This window comes from Mus caroli, unplaced genomic scaffold (assembly GCF_978045245.1).
Source record: "Mus caroli unplaced genomic scaffold, Mus_caroli_1 scaffold_2, whole genome shotgun sequence".
Lineage (NCBI taxonomy): Eukaryota > Metazoa > Chordata > Mammalia > Rodentia > Muridae > Mus > Mus caroli.
In genome coordinates, this window is record NW_028227257.1 from 65,710,194 (window position 1) to 65,733,266 (window position 23,073).

Below are 23,073 nucleotides of genomic sequence, written 5' to 3' on the forward strand. Positions count from 1 at the left end.
CTCCATCTTATACACTGCTATAGTCCTGGGGCCAAGGAAATGCTCTGATACATAACTGGCATTTAGTACATATTGTTGGATAGGTGAATACTCTAGGATTGACTCTTACTATGACAGAAGAAAGTCCTGTGGTTCCTTTCCAATTTCAGTGCATACTCTTAACCAAGTTCAGTTCTTAGCACCAACTTAGGCAGCTCACAGCCAGCTATAGGGATTAGACATGCTTTTCTGGCCTCTCAAGCACCTGTATGCACACACTCACACACACACACACCACCCCACACCACACAATTAAACAATAAAAGTAAAATACTATTCCAAACTACATGGAAGGTCGTAAAATTATTGGATAGCAGGAAACTTTCTCATAAAACACTTAGACATACCATCACTCTCTCTTTAAGAGTCAAACTAAATGGGCCTGTCAATCACCTGGAAAGGAAAATACCCATGAGGGAAAGTATATATTCTAGCTTGTCTGAAATGGTACAAAACCTACCTAAAATAAGAGTTGGCACAATGGTTTCTTTGGCCATTGTCCATCTCATCTCTTGAGAATGTTCCACTTCACTCTGCAGTAAGCTCTCTCTTCTACACTATGCCCTTGTGTGCCTTATGTGAATTATTCCAATAGTGATCACAGGGACTGAGGAGAGGAAAGGGTTCAGAAAGTCTGATAACGTGGGCACTTATCTCCTTAACCTCAGATAGTAGGAAGAAGAGTCTCAATGCATAGGCAAGCCTCTTTAGCAGACCTCTTCCTGTAGGGAAACGTCTTAAAACCATAACTAAATTAAGGTATCTCTTAAGCCCTTTAATCCTTCCAATCTGAATAAAATTGCTTTAGCGTTTTTGCCACCATTTGCCAAAATGAGTTGAGTGGTAACTTTTTGCTTCCAAACTACGTTTTAAGTAGTGAAGCTTTTGTGTGAGGAGATGTTGGCCAGAGTAGCTGACACTAGGATAGTTTAATTAGTTCCACATTTGCCTCCTATCCAGGTCCAATAAATATGCATTCATCAGCACAGCTGCATCTCAGCATGCACATTTAAATTAAAGAGGCTTCCTTGGAGGCGGGGGCAATCCTGGCATCTCTTCTCTTTGCCAGAAGCCACATCAAATCTTGAATCAGTTGTCTCCTCAGAATTTCTTCATAGGTGTCTACTTATGACAATCACAAACACATTGTCACACATTAGATTTTTATAGTGATGCCTAATGACCTAGGAATCTTCTCTAAACTATGCTAAGAGCTACTTAGTTTCTTAACAAAATAAAGGAATGTCATTCCTCTCTCTCTCTCTCTCTCTCTCTCTCTCTCTCTCTCTCTCTCTCTCTCTCTCTCTCTCCCTCTCCCTCTCTCTCTCTCTCTCTCTCTCTCTCTCTCTCTCTCGTAAATAAATATACACTGATGACAAAGACTTTCAAAACCTACTATCCTATCCATTGACTCTCTTTTTCATTTTCACTCTTGACTTTTCTAGAATAAGCATTATTAACTTACAATAAAATAGAACCAAATGTCCTCTCTCTCTCTCTCTATATATATATATATATATATATGTATATGTATATATATTACCCAAATGAGAGTTATCTCAGATCAAAGAGATTGCCTCAACAAATTTTAGAATAAGATGCTATGCCTTGCACGTCAATATTTTCAAATGATGTAGGTATTTTCCCCATTCAGGAATTCATAGCTTTCAGGAAATGGGGCCTTGCTCACAGGTTCTGACCTGTGCAGTGTCATTCATCCACAGCTTGCACCTGACATAAGCATGACAGATGAGCCAGCTCACTGTTTGCTCTCCCATGCAGAGGGGGTGCGGTTCTATCTTTTCCAAAGGGAGAAGTACAGCAATGAGATAGATGTGCAGTCACCAGACACCTGCAGGGTTGTTGTATGCGTGACAGGTAATGGTGGCACCTGCCATGACATGGAATCAGGCCAGAAGATGTCAGGACCAACACCAAGTCATTTCAGAATAGACTCTTCAGGGAAGACCCAGAATAGAAAGGCCTGGTTAACCATCTGTATGGCTCTCTTATCTGTGTCTACATTGTGACTTTACAAACTGGCACTAAGTTACAACTGCCACCATCCACACATGGTGTTTGTAGCATGAATAGGGCACTCAATACATCTCAAAGACAGACACAGGATGAATGAGACACAGGGGAATGACACAGGGGAGGGATAAGGAATGGGAAAAGATGAGAAAGATGCTGTAGGAAAGCTCGCTTTTTCTCTTACTCTTCATGACTGCAAATTATGAGAAGGTTAATGGTTTTTACTGTCCTAAAATATACCTATGCCTGCCAGGTTCCTGAAGGTTAATTGCTACTGCTAGGGGAGCTGCCCTAATTTGTACTGCCTTTTAATGACCTTCCTGTAGGCAAATGCTAGAAGAGGCCTGCCTGCAGGTGTGCTGCACGCCCACCACATGATGGCCCTCCCTGGGAAAATGCTGCCCAAGAGCCTGAGTTAGTGCAGAAGTTTATTAGTGATTGGCAGTGATTGATAGTGCAGGGTAAATGTTGCTGGGCAATTTCACATTTCAACTGTCTAAGAGAGTTTCTTAGTTGAATTTCCCATTATGCTTCAACTGTTCCCTTTCTGTCACCTTGAAGTTTCTGTCCCATTCACAGTGCATTCCTGTAGTCCAATCCATGCCTTTGAGAATTGACAGGAGATGTGAACTTCATGAGGCAGCTGAGTCCTAGTTCATAGTCACACTGCTTCCTCTCCTCTGGGTGACGTGACTACATGTGCATATCCAAAATAATTGAAATGTACTGACACCTGTCTGAAAAAAGAAATTCAGGACATAGAATTAACATAATGCTTGCAACAAAGTGGTTCCCAGTGACTGTGCAATTAAACTGACCTACATTACGGCAACTTCTTACCCTGTAAAGTAAACATTAGAGATATGTACCTTAACCAGAACTGTGGCTTGGAATGGATGGCCACAACTTTAGAAGCAATGTCAGCTACATAACAATATCCTCTCTTAGGAAAAAAAACCACCAACCAACCAACCAACCAACAAAACTCCCAAAACAACACAACACAACACAAAACAAAACAATGCCTTAGTAGTCTTTGGTTGAATTAGGAGAAAGCCGGAATAAGCTGAGGAACAGGGAGACCCTATAGGAGAACCAGCTGTCTCAATTAACCTTGACTCCCTAGAGCTCTCAAACACTGGCATACACCAGATGATATGAGGCTCCCAACATATACAGCAAAGGACTGCTGGGTCTGGGTTCAGTCAGAGAAGATGTACCTAATCCTCAAGAGACTGGGTTGGGAGTATGAGAACCTCCTCATAGAGACATGGGGTACAGGGGGTGGGGAGGAGGTATGGGATGGGATGGGGAACAGTCAGAGGATGGACAAGGAAGGGAATAAAATCTGGACTGTCAAAAAAAAGATTAAATAAAATTCAAATAAAATAAAAATAAAAGGTGCATATAAGATAAAAATAGTCTTTGATTATACATGTAAAAAAAGTTACAAATTATGTGTTTTAGCCCCTATTTTTCTTATTTTGTTTTAAATCATTTCTTTATTATGCAATCTTTTATCTTTTTAATCAGTTGAGAGTGAGACACACCAATATATCCCTGCCCCTCACCTTCAACCTTAAATTGTTCAGAAAATAGCTAGAAAAATCATGGAGTAACTCCTATTCATAAAAGGACAAGAGAGAAGAGCACACTTCATTAGCCATGCATGCTAAATGACTGACACTGTTTTCATTATGATTCATCTCTTTGGTTCTAGGAAAAAAATGTCTATCCTTGGGGACCCTTTTTACAAGGCAATACAATAGGTAGAGGCCATATACTTTATCTAATAACTGCAGTATAAAAAGGTAGTGTTTTTAATCCAACTCTGTGATTGTGATTTGGTCCTAATAATCATCTATGTTATAATCCCATTTATTCAATCTATATAAACTGGAATTTATACCATCTGTCTTGCCAGAGCTCCTAAGTAGTTAAAGGGTCAAAATAGATTATTTCTATATAGTTCATATAGGAACACCATGTAAACTATAGAAGCACCACAATTCAAGCATCCATCAATATCCTGGTAAAGATTAAGTACTAGTTCAATTGCACCAAATGTTATGGCATGGAGTGAAAAGCTTGAAGCTAAAACTCTTGGGAAATGCTGAAGGGAGAAGGATATGGACAAGGTGCAAGCCACGTACAATTATTTGTAGTGTTATTTACCAACTTTGTCTTTTCCAGACACAGAACATAATTTAATTTTCCTGATAATTTAAAGAGGGTGTGGCCATGTTCTTTGCTCTGTGGAAGAATAGAGCCAGCCAACTTATAGGTAATCATCAGGATATTGCCACTCCTTGAAAAGAAATCCCAAGACTGGCCTTAATCTCTGTGAATACACAGCATGAGTAGAAAATAAATTTTGGTGTGGGACAACACTGAAAGATCTAAGATGACTTGCTGCTTCTAGTTTGGTGGTATGAATCAAAAATATATCGGGACTCTAGCCAGCTACTTACATCAGATTGGTCCCTACTCTTGCTGTATGGTAATTCCTGCTCTATGATCTGAGGAAGTCACAATGGCTTTTTTCTGTATGATTCATACTTGGAAATAGTGTTTGGGACCAGTCTAGCTATGAGTCGTCTTTAGTATTTGTTTGAAAATTACAGGAGTTTATGTACTGTGGTGTGATTTTCCCCCTCGTTTAGCTCTTCATTTCCATGCAGAAGAGAAATGGTTGTGAGGAGACTACACATCAGATCTGGCAAGTAGAGTATGGGTGTTTTACAGGTTCTGGAGATCTCAGTGCAGAAAGCTAAATGCAGCGAGGTCTCAGAAAGAAGTCTGAAAGAGATGTTAGAAAAGCAAGAAGTATAGTGTGTGGAGCAGGAACAGATTTTTGTCAAGACCAAGGAGCAAATTTATAGCTTCCAAAGACACTGTTCTATTCTCAACTGGACATAGGAAAATCAACTGGCCCAGAGGACATTTGAGAACACTTTCATGATCTGGCAATAGAAGTTGAGGTTTATATTCTTCTTATACCCTTCAATTTTATGTGATACTTGATTTATTGAAAAACTACTGATAAGCTCAGGTCCTAGAGAAGGTTAAAGGAGTAGAAACGAGGGTACTCTAAACAACATTCACAGTCCCAGTAGAGATATATTCTCTTCTCAGAAAAGAGTAAGTACCTGCTACTCCCAGAGTTTTGTTCATTTTGTATTCTCATTACAATTAACATTATTTATTTTGTCACTAAGTTCCTATCAAAAGTTAGAGAAAATGTTTAGATCCATTGCATAGGCCAGAAGGAAGCAGGACACCTTAACTGAAAACACAACTAGATTCTATGTAATAAAACAATAAATTATTTTTCTATCCACACTGAGGTGCTATTACCAAAAAACCTAAAACCAGAACAAACAACAACAACAACAAAAGCAAAAGATCGACTCACTAAAATAGGTAACAGAAGTGTAGTACTGAAGGCATACTGCCAAATTTATAGTAGTCTTGAGACCCAGCCTGAAGACATAAGAAGCATAGAAATGAGTTAAATGATGTTTAGCAAAGATGAGGCTTTGGTGCATATAGTGCCAAAAGGAAAATGAAAGTAATAGAAGTAGTCTTCAGACATCTGGATTACAATATATGCAGTATCTGAAATCATTATCACCTGCAAAGTGCTAACTTAAAAAAAAAACAAAAACAGCTGGGTGTGGTGGCACTCGGGAGGCAGAGGCAGGCGGATTTCTGAGTTCGAGGCCAGCCTGGTCTACAGAGTAAGTTCTAGGACAGCCAGGGCTACACAGAGAAACCCTCTCTCAAAAAAACAAAAACAAACAAAAAAAATCAAAAAAAGAAAAGAAAAGAAAGGAAGGGAAAGGGAAAGGGAAAGGGAAAGGGAAAGGGAAAGGGAAAGGGAAAGGGAAAGGGGAAGGGAAAGGGAAAGGGAAAGGGAAAGGGAAAGGGAAAGGGAAAGGGAAAGGGAAAGGGAAAGGGAAAGGGAAAGGAAACAAAAATAAACAAACAAAAAAATGATCCCAGGCCCTCTGGTACCTATGAGCCTGTTTGAAGATAGAATGAAAAGAAAGGAAATTTAAGATGACTTGTTCCATGGCAAGACAATTCAATAATATGGAAAGTTCAGCCCTGAGCAGAAAGTGGTAATTAACAGTGAGTCTCATTTAGCAGCTTTGAAGGCAGCACACTGACTTCAAGATTGCTGTAAGTGATTAATCTTTTCCTTCCATGATAAATCAAATTGAATTTCTATGTTTGGAATCAGTGAGTGCTGATGAGCCCCAAATCTCCCTTTAAATCCATTTTTAAAAAATCCTTTGCTTCTTTTCCTTCTATTCATCATTGTAAGAAATGTTCTTCAGATTGGGGTGAGTTCTGTCTGGATTGATTGCTTGTTTTAAATAGCTCTTTCATTTCCTTTGGGGGGAAATTGTATTTTTAAGAAGGCCTGCTCTGAAGCATAATGCAAGATCACAATTCAGGGCTTCTCTTATATTCTCAAGCAGGAATATGAAATGAGACACCTACAGTAACTGAGGAGAGTTCAGGTTTTTCTCAGAAGACAGATTTTGTTCCTTTATCTGTGTTGGGCATGAGAATGTGGGGTATGCACATGTATATTTGTAAGCCTTTAAAGACAGGAGGAGACAAGGCAATGGTGCATTGAAGCATGATATATGAAGCTCTAAAGAACAGAATATATCCTTATAGGGAAAGAAGATTTGACAAAGAGAAAGGAAGACTTAGGCTCGCAGACAATGAAGTGGGAGGTTGCACGCTTTCAAAGGTTAGTAACTGATTGCATTCTGAATTTCCAAAAAAAGGAAAAGAGAAAGATATAGTTGGTTAAGAATGCTATACTCAGCTAAGAATGGTATTTTACTTAAATAATGCAATCCCTATGGAGAAAAGAATTTGAACCTCTACACCAGTTTTGAAATACATCTTCCCCTAGGAACACGTTCTAAATCCATCTGACTTTGTGTGTCTCCTCCAGACATACCAAGGGACTAACCAAAGAGTAGTCTGTGAAGAGATGTCTTTATTGGAATGTTTCAGAAGATCTACAGAACCAAATTCTTCTGAAGTTTGAATGGACTTAAATGAGTCCCTGAAGCTCAAGACTCCAAAACAAATCCCAAATCTTGTGGCAGCAATTAAAGATCTTATTCATAATGTTCAAACATTAAAATGGTGACCAGCTGTTCTTCTTGATATGGTATTTGCCAAGGCCAGAACAAAGAAAAGGCTCTAAATCACAAAGAGTATTATTTAAACATTAAGAAAAACTTCCTGCTTCAACTTGGTGGGAAAAAAAAATCTTACTGTGATGTAAGAAACAGATTCTAGGCAGATCTTTGCCATGATCAACTAGAAGAAGATAAGTTATAAACAATGTATGAGCTTTAATATCCTTTTCAAGAAAATTAGGTCACACCATATTCTGACTCAGATCACTATATCATCACTGGTGGAGTTTTATATATATAGAATCTACTCTTCTAGGCTCTATTCATCTCCTTTACACACCATTCATTTCTACCCTGGGTAATAAAAATCTTGCTACAGAATGAGAGAGTGGAGGTTTGCCAGGGAGGGGTTGGTTCAAGCTCTGATTCTAAAGGACCAGCCTCACTGTCAAGCCATGTTTGTCAACTCTTGAGAAAGTGAAAACTGATACTTGATTTTTATTTGAAAATGTTGAATGAGTTAGGATAAGTGAATAGAGGAACAATAAGATGTGAGATGAGAGCCATACTTCAAAGTGAAAAGGAGTAAGTCCCCATAGGATGATAGAGTAGATAGATGGTCTTGGGTATACTTGAAAGGTGCTCTAGAATGAAATATTCTGTAGGGATAGGAGAAACAAATGCAAAAGGGAGTCAAGTGTAATCAAGTGCATCCTTGGTAACAAGGAATACTCCAAAAGGCAGTCCCTGACATAGATCTACAAGTGTTTCATGAAGCAAAGATCTAATACTTTCTTGTGGGTCATAGAGAGGACCTTACCTACATTAGATCCATCTGTTCTCAAAATCATATTGCTTTCTTCCATCCCACATTGGAGAAGACATGTGCAAAAATAGCACCCAGAGTAAATAAATAAGTAGAGACATAAAGAGGCTCCCATGGTTAAGGGTACTTGCCACCAAGCAGGATGGCCTGAGTTGATCCCCAAGACCTACATGGTAGAGGGAGCAAACAGACTTCTCATGTGACCTTCTGACTTCAACACATCTTCTGTGGCCTGTGCACACAAGCATGAGTGCACATGTACACACATTCACAAATAAATAAATAAAAAGTAATTTTAAAATAAAGTAAGGTAGGTTTTAAAACAGAAAGGCTGAAATAGGAGGGAGGGGAGAAAACTGGTCCTACCTGGACCTTTAAACATTGATTAAGTTAGGGGCGTGACTGGGAACAGATAGTTGCAGCTTGTGCAGGAGATTCAGTTTTGACATTCAAGCAGATTTACAGTTTTTAAAATACTGGAGTAGAGTCTTGTTCGGCAATGACTCATACCACTCTGCCTCGGGGAGGAGCAGGCTTCCTGCTTACTTATTCAGACTGATTGAAAGTGCACAGGTAAATGTTCAAAATTCCAGACATTGGTTAGAAGCATGAGTATTTTGTCACCTTCTAAACGCTCTTGTTCACACAGCGAGAAGAACACATTCTAGAATGTCTCTGCCACTCTAACTGGAGCCCCCTAAGGAGGCAAACGGAATGCACCTATGTCCTACTAATGTGGCTACCATGGATGCAACTAAGGACTCTAGTATGCTGGGCCACTATAATAAACTCTCATAGGTCACTAACACTAAAATCTCACTTCTCTCACACACACGAGGAAACTGGATGTCTAAGATCAGTGTGGCAGCGTAGTTGAGTTCTGGTGCGATTTTCTTCCAGGTTACAGTCTCCTGTTCTCTCATTTTGTCTCTTCATAATAGAAAGAGGGAAGGAACACGTTCTCCGAGATCCCTTTTGGTGAGTATTAATCTCATTCATTAGTGCTCCACCTCCCAAGTCCTTACTCCTAATAGCATTGTCCTTGAGGGGTGAAAATATTCAGTCACTCTAAGCTATCCTGGACAGCTTGAAGTTGAAAACCTCCGCTCAGCAGAACTGCGTGCCTGTGGGCATGAGAATCAATGCTATTGTCTTGAATTTGGAAATGATTATATACATCACTATTGTGACAACAGCTGGCTAAGATCAATACCAACGTATCCCCATAGATTAAAAGTCAAAGAGAATAAAAATGTACTCAATGAAAAGTTCCTTTCCCTCTTCAGTGAGCCCAGCCAATAGCTTTCCCTGCTCAGTCTCAAACACTTTTATTAGTTCCTTCATATTCCAAGCAATATTTAGTATATTAATAATCAGATGAAAATATGTTTTTCCTCTGAGTAAACTATTATATTTTCATTTTTTTCTTCATGTAACATTCTTCAGTATATTAAAAATCTCATTCTTTTGCCATACATAGTATCCAGTTTGTATCCTATTTTCTAGTATCATATCTGAAAAGTGAATGAGGAAAGTCGGACACTGTTCTTTTCTTTTTCTTCGATATTTTCTTTATTAAATTTCAAATGTTTTCCTCTTTCCAGCTCACCCCTTGGGGAAACTCCCTATCCCATCCCTCCTCCCCCTGCTCTGTAAGGGTGCTCCCCCACTCCCCCACTCCCATCCCCCAGAGGTAGTCATAGAAAATTGTGGGAAGGAGACTGAAAGGCTTATTTAAGAGAGAATGATTTCTTGTTTTGAATCCTACTGAGCCAGTTGTCAGGATGAGGCAAGTCAAAATGACTTAAGTGACTTACTGTCTTGCAGGTAGTAAATACTCAGTTTACATTTACTATTACAGTGGCCATGTGATCACCCATGCCCTCCCCTTCTCAGGTTCTCCCCCAATCCACAGACTGAGGCAGCATTGCTGATCTTCACATTCTCTCTTCCTGTTGACAGCTCTCGGCCATGGATTTCCCTGAAAGCCTTCGCTTTTCTCTCTCCCTAAATTTGGCTGCAATAGCATCACACAATCAAAAATTCATGGGTCCTTTCCAATCCTTCTGATTCTACCTGTACCCTCATCCCTCCCTTGGTTGGGTTGTCAAAGTGCCACACGGCTCTGCCTTCCTGGTACCTGTGTGGCATCAAGCACATAAGTTCAGTTCTGAGCTCTTCTGCAATCTTTGATCTGAGCATCAGTTGCCCCAAGTAAATTAAATGGGAAGAATTACATACAGTTTAGTGAAATCTTGTAAGGTTAACTATGATACATATTAGCATATAAATACCTTTCAGCTGTGCAATCTTCTCTTCTTCATTCTTGTACTGATACTTTCCTGCATTTTATTGTTTTTATCCACCACCACTATGTGGATGAAAGCTACCCCCAAATCTCTATGGAAAGCTCATTTATACTTTACAGTTGAGCACTTAGAGTCTCGATTGTCCCCAAGTATCCTACAACATATAGATATTACAAAAACATGGCATTGACAAGTTCAAATCAGTTTCTTTGTCCATTCATTTCAGTCCTCATCTCATCTTGACCTCTAATCTCCATAAAGGACAATACTAACTTCATTCTTCAACTCTTCAGTGACTCTTCTCCCATTACTCATATGGTCAAACATTTGCCAAGTCCACACATTCAATAATATATATATATACATATATACACATATATACACATATATATACATATATATGTAATTTTAATGGGTAGTGGTAAGAAGATGATTTAATGATTCAAAGTGTTCACTGCTCATGCATGAAGCTCAAGTTCAGCTCCTAACACCCATGTCAGGTGGTTCACAGCCATAGTTCCATGGTATCTATACCTTGTGGGTACCTGGATTCACATGTCCACACCCAAACTCTCCCACACAGAGAGATATGCATATTATAAATGCTTTTTAAAGTTTTGAGCAAAATTTGTTAAAATTTGGGAGGAATTTGGTGACCATGTAGAAAGCCATCCCCATCCTCCCGAAGACCAAATATGAGGCCTAGTTAAATAGAGAGCTCTAAGCAGTAAGACCTTCATTCCATGACAGCTGGAATATACTTCTCTCTCAATGATTTAGTTGCCTCAGTTGTAGTCCAGTCTCCAGCTATGTCCACCCATCTTTATGGCAAATGTACCAACCCTTCCTGTCTTACCTACCTACAAAACTGACAAAGCATAGTTCACGGTTCTACATCAGCTCTTGCACTCATGGGCACACGCGTTTTATAGGCACAGCGCCACTTTCTCAGTTCAACCTCACCCATACTCACTGTATCCCAGTGTCAACTTCAGTAGCAATAGTCTGTGGAAATTATGTGCTTGGCTCATTAATGTTTAAATGTATGATAAAACAATATTATCATTAACATTCAACATTATTTTCTTACATTTTACCTAAAGTGATGTCAAAATGGTCTTTAGAAGAAACTAAACCAGAAAATGAGTGACATTTTATAGATGATGGCATTATTGGGAAGTAACAATAAACTAATGATTAGGATGCTGTGAAAATTGAGCAGTAAAATTTTTCTGGCAATAGAGACTGTAAGCCATAATTTATCACTTTTTTTGAGACACTATTGACTTTGACTGTGAAGCACAATTTGACTTTAAACTTATAATCCTCCTGCCTCTGCCATATTCTTTCTGGAATTATAGGGATGTGCCATAATATTTGGCTATGAAGAATTATGTTATATAAAGAAAATAGGAGTCAGAATCTTATACTGTAGTTTAGATTATCCTTAATGTTTGACCAATTGTGTGATTTCATATTTGTAGGCCAACTCTAATGCCTATGATTAGTTTCTCTTTACTTAATTTATCTAGGATAATTTTTGTTGTGTGACCTTTTTAAAGAACATTTGATAACACAGGCTATCCTGGAACTTACTTTGTGTCCCAGACTAGCTTCAAAAATCACAGTTTTAATGTCCCAATCTGAAGTACTGGGATGACAGGCATGTGCCACCAGACCTGGCAGTAGAATATGTTTTAACTTGTTTTCTTTTTACTCTGTCAGGCTTCCTATTGTCTTCTATGAAATGAAGAAACAGCCCTTTTGTTAGGCAAGTGAAGTCTGTGGAACAGACTCTTCGACTCTCTCTGGACTTTCATTGTAGTTCCATTGCAATGAGAGGGCATCCTCAACCTGAATCATAGTACCTCGTGGATATTCTAAAATGAAGATCCTACTGGCCCAACCGAAGGCATGAACATTGCAGATCTTCACATTAAAAGCATTAAACTTGGTCCAGTTTTATTTTAGAATTTCCATTTTGCTCTTCATCTCTTTTCTTTGTAAAGAGAAAGTAAGAAAAGCAATTGCAGTATTTTGGAAAAAAAAAAAAAACAGGAAAGATCTACACTACTGATACCCCCTCTTTCAGTGCCTTTTTCCATCTCTACCTCTCTCTCACAAGAAAAGAAGGAAAATTTATAGCTTTTAGTGGTTGTGAAAACCAGGAAATAATAGAGAAATCATGCATTCTGCAGGAATTCTCTGGAGTGTATTAAATTAAACTGACAGCGTTGATATCGCTATTCATGTTGAAATAATTAGCAATTCTAAGGCTATTAATGGTGTATTGTATCACTGTTTTAGAATTGGTAGGATGAATGCAAAAACCTTTTGGTGACTTTTGCTCCCACTAAAATTTAATTAGCCTCAGTTACTGACCTCATGTTTTATGTAACAGTACACTTCGCAATGATCTCATAAAGAATTGAAGTTTGGGAAGAAAGTCATTCTTACTTTAAAAACTAGCATCACATAAAAGTTCTCTGAGTGTTTTTTAACTACTTTTGCAAAGTATTCTTATAATTGCTAACATTACCTATGGGACTGACTGACTTTGAATTTAATTGAAGTAAGAGTGCGTCTATTTGACAAGGTCACTTTTTAAATTGGAGCGGCAGTACCTTGCATTACAGTTCTGATTTTTTTTTCCTTTCTAAATTAACTATGATCTATAAAATTATCGATAAAGAATAATACCTAGGTCATCAAATATTAACAATGGTTACAAGAGAGAAAAACTACCTTTAATGCATATAAAATTTATGGATAGTAGTGATTCCTACTAGGCTGGAAAGCCCAGGTCTGTGCAGCTGAGGGGCGACACAGTGAGTTTCAGAGACAACTTTGAGGCTTTTCAGTGTTTTACCAGATTAGTGCTTTAAAATAGTGGAGAGCAAGAACCAATACGCTTTGGGCAGTAGTAGAGGGGACATTGGTGGGTGGTAGTGGGGGTGTGCTTGGAGTAGACAACAAGAATTTAGTCTACCAAGAATTCTGCTTGGCTGGAGGCCTTTTTGTAATATCTGTAATTATGATATTGCTTTGGAAAGCACATTGTGGCAATGACAAGGCGTTGCTACTATTTCACTTTCTCTGACAATGTCCAAGTTATTAGACTCCCGTGCTCCTTCTAAAAGTTACTACAAAGTATTTACTCTCAAAAAGGAAGGAAAAGGAAAGGAAAGGCTTCACTAATGCTCCTTCCCACTGGCCCAGAAGTTGGGCCAGAAATATACACTACATGTCTTCCTAAGCTAAGTCAGATCGTGGACAAGCAAGAACGAGAGCATACTCACTATGGGTACCATATTGTAGCTACTTGAAGATCTTCTCCACTTAATCTTCAATTCCACTAAGTCCCTCTTATTTCAGGATGTAATCCCATTCTGATGAAAGCAGAGGCATAGAGAGCAGAGAGGCCTTTCTCCATTATTTACAGATATGACTCGAAAGGGAATCCGGACAACAAAGTAAGCCAAGTGTGAGCTCTGCTGTGCCGTTTGCGTGGAATGAGGGAAGCTTCCCAGTAGTGTGTAAAGGGCATGAGATCCACAGGTTTAGAAAGAAAGAAAGAAAGAAAGAAAGAAAGAAAGAAAGAAAGAAAGAAAGAAAGAAAGAAAGAAAGAAAGAAAGAAAGAAAGAAAGAAAGAGAAAAATGCAACCAAGCATTGGCTTTCAGGCTCCACTATTACAACATGTGAAAGAGGACGAGTGACTGGATGGCTGTGAACTTCATTTTCTTTTGCTATAAACTAGGGTTCATGCAGCACCTCACAAATCTCTCATGATAGGAATTAAAATATTTAAAATACAAAGAGGTATATCTGCATTACTTGCTATTTTTAAATAAGGTAACTCAAGTTTATGCATCAGCCCAACCTCTTCATCTGAGGCTCTCTGCACTGTGCAAGGAGGGATAATTAAATGTGTCCTTTTTCTGGTTCCATCCAGTCTCTGCAAAGATGAGAGGGTTGTGTGGCCCCTATATAGAGCCATATCATATTAATCTATTAAATTACACAGGATGGTTGCTATGTCTGGAGCAGTATGTTAGGGCCTGCAAAACTTATTTTTAAATTGTGGTTAAAAAAAAAAAGTACATAATGCATAAAAGAGCTGAAGAATGCTCAGGGAAGCAAAACTTGTCCAGTCAAAGAAAGTTATCCAGATAATCATAGATGACCAGACTCAGCCAATCAAGGAGGACTTGAACAAAAAGAGGAAAAAAAATGTTCTAGGACTAGAGTGCCAAAATGCGATAGGGAAGGCATTTAGGGGGAGACATTGTTGTGGTAGAGTATTTATTTCACAGCTCCTTCAGGGACCTAGAATTTCATAGTCATGTATCCCCACCATGCTTTCCTTGAAAACTCTTGTGCAATAGGTAGCTGTCATTTATGCATGGTGGAGATTAGATTCACACCTTTCCTCCAGAGCTGTAGATCCTAAAATAAAAGTAAAACTGTACTCCACTCAGGAAGGCTTTAGAACATCCCAAAGATGTCATCCTATAATCCAGAGCTTCCTGAGAAAGACAGATTTTTCTGTGGAGACTGTGGACAGACACATGCATGCTTTCTGGGCTGTTTGTCTTCTCTTTCTTGGATAGGACAGTTATTTTTTCAAGTTCATTTTTGTGATCCCTACAAGAAAGTACTAGAGGCTGGCGCTCAAGCTTTGTGATGCAGGAGGCATTGCTGAGTGACCTCGAGTTGCTCACCCACCTTCCCAAGTTTTGTGCTTCTCTACTTCAAAGATAATATTCCATGTGCTGTCTGTAATGTGCACTGTCACTATTGCATTATTCATGAGGGAAAACACTACACACATTAATTATTCACTTCTGTTAATATTCACTTAGAAACAAAGTTCACCACACTTACACACAGCATTCTCATACCATTTAGAGTTTTCTCGTATACTGGTACTGAACCATTAAAACTTCCTTTACAGACAAGACTCACAGTGAAACTTGACCTTGCCAGACAGAAATCTCTGACCTAGAGATGTGCAAGCAAACCAGACAGATTTGCTAGTTTATTTAGAAGTCTTCTCTTTTACTTTTAACAAGAATTTAGTAAAACCCTTAATAATTACTTCTAAATGTATACATAAATTACCCACTCAAGACAGCTATTTAAAATTGTCTTTTCATTGTATATCTGAATTCTCTTCTCTTAAAAAGCTTCTGTAGAAGATCAAAGAATTCCTGCGAAGAGAAGTTAATGTCTCTGAGGGAATTCCAGCGGGATGGTCAGGAAAAGTGTCTTTCACACAGTTTAGACGGTATAACCTAACCTGAGAAAACACTGGAGATGACATTCTAATCTAAGGTCTACATTTAAAATATATGTATAGAGTCGAACAGATTCTCTAACCACAAACTTTCTTAAATGGCTTTTCAAAAATCAGAATTTAGGCTAAAGAACAGCACAGTAAGTAAAGTACTTGCTGCCTAAGCAAGAGGCTCCAAGTTTGGATCCCTAACACCCCAGGAAAGGCTGTGCATAGCAAATGTATATCTGGGGTATCAGCATTGGGGGATAGAGATGGATCTTGAAGTGGATCTCAAGGAGTCACTGGCACAGCCTAGATAAAATGGTGGGTAATCTCCAAGTTCAATTAGGGTCCCTGTTTAAAGAAGTGATTGACAGCTTAGTATCTGCCTCTGGTCTTCATATATATCTTCACATATACATGCACACACACTCACACACATAAGACAGACAAACAGAAGAACAGACAGAGACAAAGAGACAGAGAGAAACATGAACATTTGCATCAGAATTTTCCAGCACTCAATGTCAAAATTAAAAAAAAAATACTTTATATTGTCTGACAAGGGTGTTAGGTGACAATTTGAAAATAAAGTCTTGGAGTTGCCAGCAGTAGTCAAATCACATTTCCTAACCCTGTTCCCAAACACGGCCGGCCAGGGAAAGCTCTTGAAAGTAGCTTATTTTACCTCATAGCCCTAGGTTAAACCAAAATAATCCAGGAGGAGGAAAACAACAATCATAGCAAGAAAAAAATTCCCACAGTGAGCTACACACCCCAGATGCCCAGACCTTCCATGGGTCTTAATGAGTGTCAGAGGTCAGAGCTAAAGAGCCCTGCGAAACAGTGAGAACCAAGATCCTGTTTCCATTTTAATGCCCTTGTGTTTATGTTTGGCTTCTGCAAGGGAAAGGTCCAGACAATTCCACTTCCAGGGAGGCCAGCAAAATACTGGACTGGGGTAGCAGTTTGACTGAAAAGTGGGGGTGTTCATGGGGCTAAGGATAGCCTCTGTTCAAAAAAAAAAATACAGGATTGCCAAATGTTGGCTGAGCGTCATTATACATGCCTGACCTAAAATTAAATCACATTATGAAAATAAAGACCATTGTCTTCAATCTGCCCCTTCACCTCTCCACCCACACACCTCCAGAGACGGCTGTGGGAGTTTAAATTTAGTACCAATGTTGGTTACATAACAGTCACCAGCCACCTCAAACTCTCAGCCCCTCAATTTGTCAGCCTGACCTTCCTATCACACTCTGATAAACTTCATCTACTAAAGCTGCTTATTTTGTTTATCTTAGGGGCTGACATGGTAGTTTATCACTGATTTTGCACTACCTGATTTTTGGAGTATTTAACTTTCATAAAAATGCATCACTCAACAGCACACTATTCCTTTCTGGGAAAAAAATGTTACTTTTCCACGCACCAACCATCACCCTTTTCTCAACTTCTGAACCTTTGATGACCTGGGAAACTAGATCCAAATCAACGGTTTCATGGACTTCCCAATCTTATCATTGCCAGATAACTTTAACTTGTGTTTTCCTGGCGGGGCCTGGCTTGAAATCCTGAAACAACAGTGTCCATCCTTCCAGGAAGTCCAATGGGGATCGGAAATGCCGTACTCTTGCCCTGTCCTGGAGTTGCTAAATGCCTACTGGCTTCTGAACAGAATTCAGGATGAAGCTTCAGTAGTCATTCATTTGTTTTAGATCTAATACTAAAATGAACTAAAGGCCAAGTGACTAGTAATGACCAGAAGGTTTCTTAGGTACTTACTCAGTGAAAGCCCTTGGATATGAACTTTTTAACCATTAACTCCTTTGATCTGTTTAGTGGTCCCATTGGGGAAGTTACTATTAGTCTTTATATTTTATGATGAGAAAACTGTGGCTTAAGGCAGCAAATTTTACATTTTTAGAACTAGAAATGGCTATTGCCAGGTTTCCAATCTTGTGTGATTACAAAGCTTAGCAGTTGGTTATCGACTCCCCAGCATCCTCTAGTATATATACTAGTTATATTGGTTAGTATATATTGGGTGCCAGAATCTCTTGCAAACTCAACCACCTTCTCAAGACGCCATTAATTATAAAACAGGTTGAATGAACACACACACACACCTTCTCCTTCCCCTTCCCAGGTAGCTCCTAGAAAGAAAACAGGTTTGAAACCACTGATACTAGAGAAATAGGTCAGTAGATTTCATAAACTATAAACACGCTGTGCATGCTTTAATAAGATATAGGCTTTGTAAGCAGACACTCTATGAAAATATTTTTGTGTTATTTTTCTCACTCTTTCACTGAACAGAAACACTAAGTGTCTACTATATTCCTGAACCAGTAACAGCTTTTCATAAACATCAGGCAAGCTCTCTAGAGTCATGAAGCCTAAAGACCAATTCCATGACTCCCCATGTGTAGTGTCTTGTGCTCAACATGACTGAAGTAACAACTACTGTATCATTAAATGAAGGTAGAATATTGAGGATGGAATAATTAAAATTTTTATAAGGATTGCTGACTTCAAACTTTTAACTCCTGATTGGCTCAAAAATGATTATAAATCACCCTTTGAGTGACTACCTATACACAAAGATACATGCTCTATGCCTATCCCTACAAATATATCATTACAGCCACCTGCCTTCAATGATGGATACCTTTTTTTTTTTCATGGTGTGAGCATGAGATGGCTCAGTGGTTAAGAGCACTTGCTGCTCACATGAAGACCAGAGTCCAGATTGAAGAATGCATGTTAGGCAGCTCAACAGATATACACAGGTGCACTCAAGCACATCCATAATTACTATTAAAATTCTAAATACAATATTAAATTTAAAAGAGACCAGGTATGGTAGTACATACCTTTAATCCTAGCACACAAAAGACAGAGACACATAGCTCTTTCTAAGTTCCAAAACCAATCAGCTAAGGTTACAAAGTGAGACCGTAGGGAAAAAATAATACTTATGAATAGAAAAAATACATCTAATTTTCTTTGCTAGTACTAGTGATAAGTCTGTACTTAATCCATTCTTTGAGAATATTGTAACCCACCACAAAGAGAGTATTGAGGTTGGCTACATCCCTGATTCCCTGATTGCCTGATTAAGTTCTCAATTCTGTAAGGGTTTACTTCCAGTTTCTTTGTGAACATAAACTTTCAGTTATAGTCCTACCCAACCCCCATAATTCCCCCAAAACACACCCAGAATGTTTGCTATTTATAATTCTGCAGGCATGGTTGACCCACAGAATGTTTTACAGATTGTCATGGACTTTACACTGGTCCTTCTATAATTTGTCTTTGTTTCTGTGCTAGCAAACAGGAAGTAACCTAGCAAACAACAGTCATGAATTAATTCATAACTTCAGAAATAGAAACTGTTAGTCAAAATAAAATAGCATATTCAAGAGTATACAGTTGACATAACTTTTAAAAGATCTGTTTCTGAGGCTCTTTTTCTCTTTACTAATCAGTTATGCTCTCAGTTAATTTTCATATCATCTTGGATTTATTTACTTTTAAAAATTAGATGATACTTTTTTATTGATTGATTAATTGATTGATTGTATCAGTGATTGCACCTGGCCCTTCATGTTGCTAGGCAATCACTCTATGGCTGGACTATATCATCAGCTCCAAAAATGCATTATAAATACTTATTTCCTTAAAATGAAACACACACATTCCAATCTTCTCTCTTTTTCCTTTTAAGTCAATATGGCTATTTAGAAAATATAAATATACCTAGGTCAGCAATCTGTAATAATTTTAAAATAAGAAAAATAAGTATGATGTTTTAATGATTCAGAGGTAATATATAACATTAACACACACACACACACACACAGCTATATCTTCCTTTGAGTGCCAAATATAGGTGTTACCTATCCAAACCCAATCTAGGGTCTTTTGTTCAACTGGGAAAATGGCTGGGAACTTGGTGTAATGGAAACCTCATTAAAAAAACCTTAATTTCCCTTAAAACACTATCTTAGTCTAGAATGAAAGTAAAATATGTCTTTCCATGGGATTCAGTCTTCCTTAAGGGCCTTCATAGACATTTGAACCAAGGATGAGCACTGTTGTAAAAGTAAGGACTGGGATAAGTCAATCTGTATGCTGATTCTAACCTCCAGAGCCCAAGCTTGCTCCACAGGGGACAAATTGGATGCTAAGTAACTCCCAAAAGAGTCTGAGTGATCTGTCTGGACCAGAGAAGTAGATAAATGGGTTTGAGAACTTTCTTACTTTTAGTTTCAGTTGTTCTTCAAGCAAATGCGTTTTTTTTTATCACCTCCTCAATGATTTCCTCTTCCAAATACCACTGCTCAATCAAGGTTTGCAACAGGGAACATATTTAACAATCTGTGCAAGACAACATGATTAGTATCAAATCCAGGGTCTGTTGCCTAGTGTCTTCTGATTGTTTGATACTGGGAATTCTAAAGAAAGCAAGACAGACAGGGTCTGAACAACTGGGACCTCAGATGAAGCAGAGAGAGAGAACTGTGTCTCAAATAGTGAGAGATTTTCTCAATGAACCATTCAGCAATTGCATTGAGAATTTTTTATAGCTTTACTAGATCTCAAAGTTAAATTCTAAGGAATAAAAATGAGGGGGAAAATCTGTAAGTTGCTGTATTTCTATTTGGGTTTCCATTTATTTCATTTCTCTGTTATTGTTAGTCTCTTATAAGTGAAGGCCAGAAGATGTTCCAACCAGTAAGAAGGACACATGCTCCACTATGTTCATAGCAGCCTTATTTATAATAGCCAGAAGCAGGAAAGAACCCAGATGTCCCTCAACAGAGGAATGGATACAGAAAATGTGGTACATTTACACAATGGAGTACTACTCAGCTATTAAAAGGAATGAATTTATGAAATTCCTAGGCAAATGGATGGATCTGGAGGGCATCATCCTGAGTGAGGTAACATATTCACAAAGGAACTCACACAATATGTACTCACTGATAAGTGGATATTAGCCCAAAAACTTAGGATACCCAAGATATAAGATACAATTTGTTAAACACATGAAACTCAAGAAGAACGAAGACCAAAGTGTGGACACTGTGTCCCTTCTTAGAATTGGGAACAAAACACCCATGGAAAGAGTTACAGAGATAAAGTTTGGAGCTGTGAAGAAAGGATGGACCATCTAAAGACTGCCATATCCAGGGATCCATCCCATAATCAGCTTCCAAATGCTGACACCATTGCATACACTAGCAAGATTTTGCTGAAAGGACCCAGATATAGCTGTCTCTTGTGAGACAATGCTGGGGCCTAGCAAACACAGAAGTGGATGCTCACAGTCAGCTATTGGATGGATCACAGGGCCCCCAATGGAGGAGCTAGAGAAAGTACCCAAGGAGCTAAAGGGAACTGCAACCCCATAGGTGGAACATTATTATGAACTAACCAGTACCCCAGAGCTCTTGACTCTAGCTGCATTTGTATCAAAAAATGGCCTAGTCGGCCATCACTGGAAAGAGAGGCCCATTGGACTTGCCAACTTTATATGCCCCAGTACAGGGGAATGCCAGGGCCAAGGGGTGGGGGTGGGTGGGTGAGGGACTGGGGGGGTGAGTGTATTGGGGACTTTTTGGATAGCATTGGAAATGTAATTGAGGAAAATACCTAATAAAAAAAAAGGAAAAATAAAATAAAATAAAATAAGTGAAGATCAGAAAGCTTAGCATCCTCTAGGAGGTAGTCTTGAAAATCAAATTGTATTACATTTATCTTTTCACAACTGCTCTACAGCCCAAGATAGGCACATTAAGTTTTTTATTAAGTTTTTTTTTTTTTTTTTTGCTTTTTACTTTTTAAAAAGGATTTTAGGTTTGAGTTGAGCATTTAAATAAGTATGTTTTATCTTGAAAAAATATACATGTTTGAATAAGTTAAACACTTTCTGCTCTCTAAATCTATGGGAAAGCATTTAGAGTTTGCATATATCAGATAATATGTTTGTGGAGTGGGGCAGTATCTCCTCCATTGTCAGAGTGGTCCAAAACTATTCTTTACTAAAATGACTTTACCTAAAATTTGATTTAAAAATAATTTGTTTTTCTGTTAAGTGTATGTGAAGGCATGTTAATGAAAAAGAACTGTTTTACCTTTTAAAAAGAAACACATTCCCTCTATCCCTTAACTTATTAAAAAGTTATGTTGCCTTATTAAAAAATGATATCAAATTTAAGGCCCTGTGAAAGCTGAACAAACAAAATTCACAAACAAAATGGCTTTTGACTCTTTTAGGATACTTTTAGTATAAAAGTTCCTTTTTGTGTTTGATTAATTGCTTTCTATGGTGGTCTTCACTCTGGAAAAATACAGGCTTTACATACTCCATCCCCAAGAAAGCAAAGCTACTTATTTCCAACATATACGCAAAGATTCATATTATATTAAATTGGGTCAAATTATAGGACTTTAGAAAGTATGCTCTTTCAGAGGGTATGGGGAGTGGGCTCCTGAAAGTCTCTCAGATAGATAGCACAGTGGGAGGGAAACAGAATGCCCGTCTGCTTTCCATTAAAGTTATGTTCTGCACCGAGTTTGATTGCAAAACATCTGGCAGTCTTTTCTCTGATAACGTACTTAGCTCAGTAGGATGGACAGTGCTCAGCCTTTGAAGCTCCCTATAGCTCTTAAGTGGGGGAAAAAAGAAGACAACGATAAGAACTGAAGGTTTTCCCTTCTATCAAAAGTAGCAAAAGAGGTTTATTTGTGTCCTTTTCTTACGTTCCTTACCTCTGATGTGCAACTATCCCCTGTTCAGTGGATAGGGGATAGGAGAAACTGTTAAGGACAGTGACCAAAATGCTTCATTCCTGTCAGATGTCTAAAATCAAGACTTTCATGGCTGGAAAGGAACCAAAATGTGATGGAAGTTTGTGATCATGTCTTTAAATGCCTGTACGGGTTGAGAACACGTGCGGTAATTTGAAATGAGAGCAAAAGCAGAAATATCAAAAGTGAGAAAGTTTGAAGCCTGTTATATTTGTTTTATTCTGACACTGACATTATGAATCATTTATTTTCTACAGTGTAATTCCACCCTTTAACCACATTATCATTTCCAACAGGACAAGAAAGACTTATTTAAATTAAGATTAGCATTTGAAAACTGGAACGAAGTGTACAGGTCACAGACTCAACTTTATTTTTTTGAGTAAAGATGAAGAAACTGCTCTAAAGGGACCCGAGTCTTTCAGTGGCACACAGTTAATTAAGAATATTTAATGAAGCCTGGTGTGGTGGCGCACGCCTTTAATCCCAACACTCAGGAGGCAGAGGCAGGTGGATTTCTGAGTTCAAGGTCAGCCTGGTCTACAGAGTGAGTTCCAGGACAGCCAGAGCTAAACAGAGAAGCTCTGTCTTG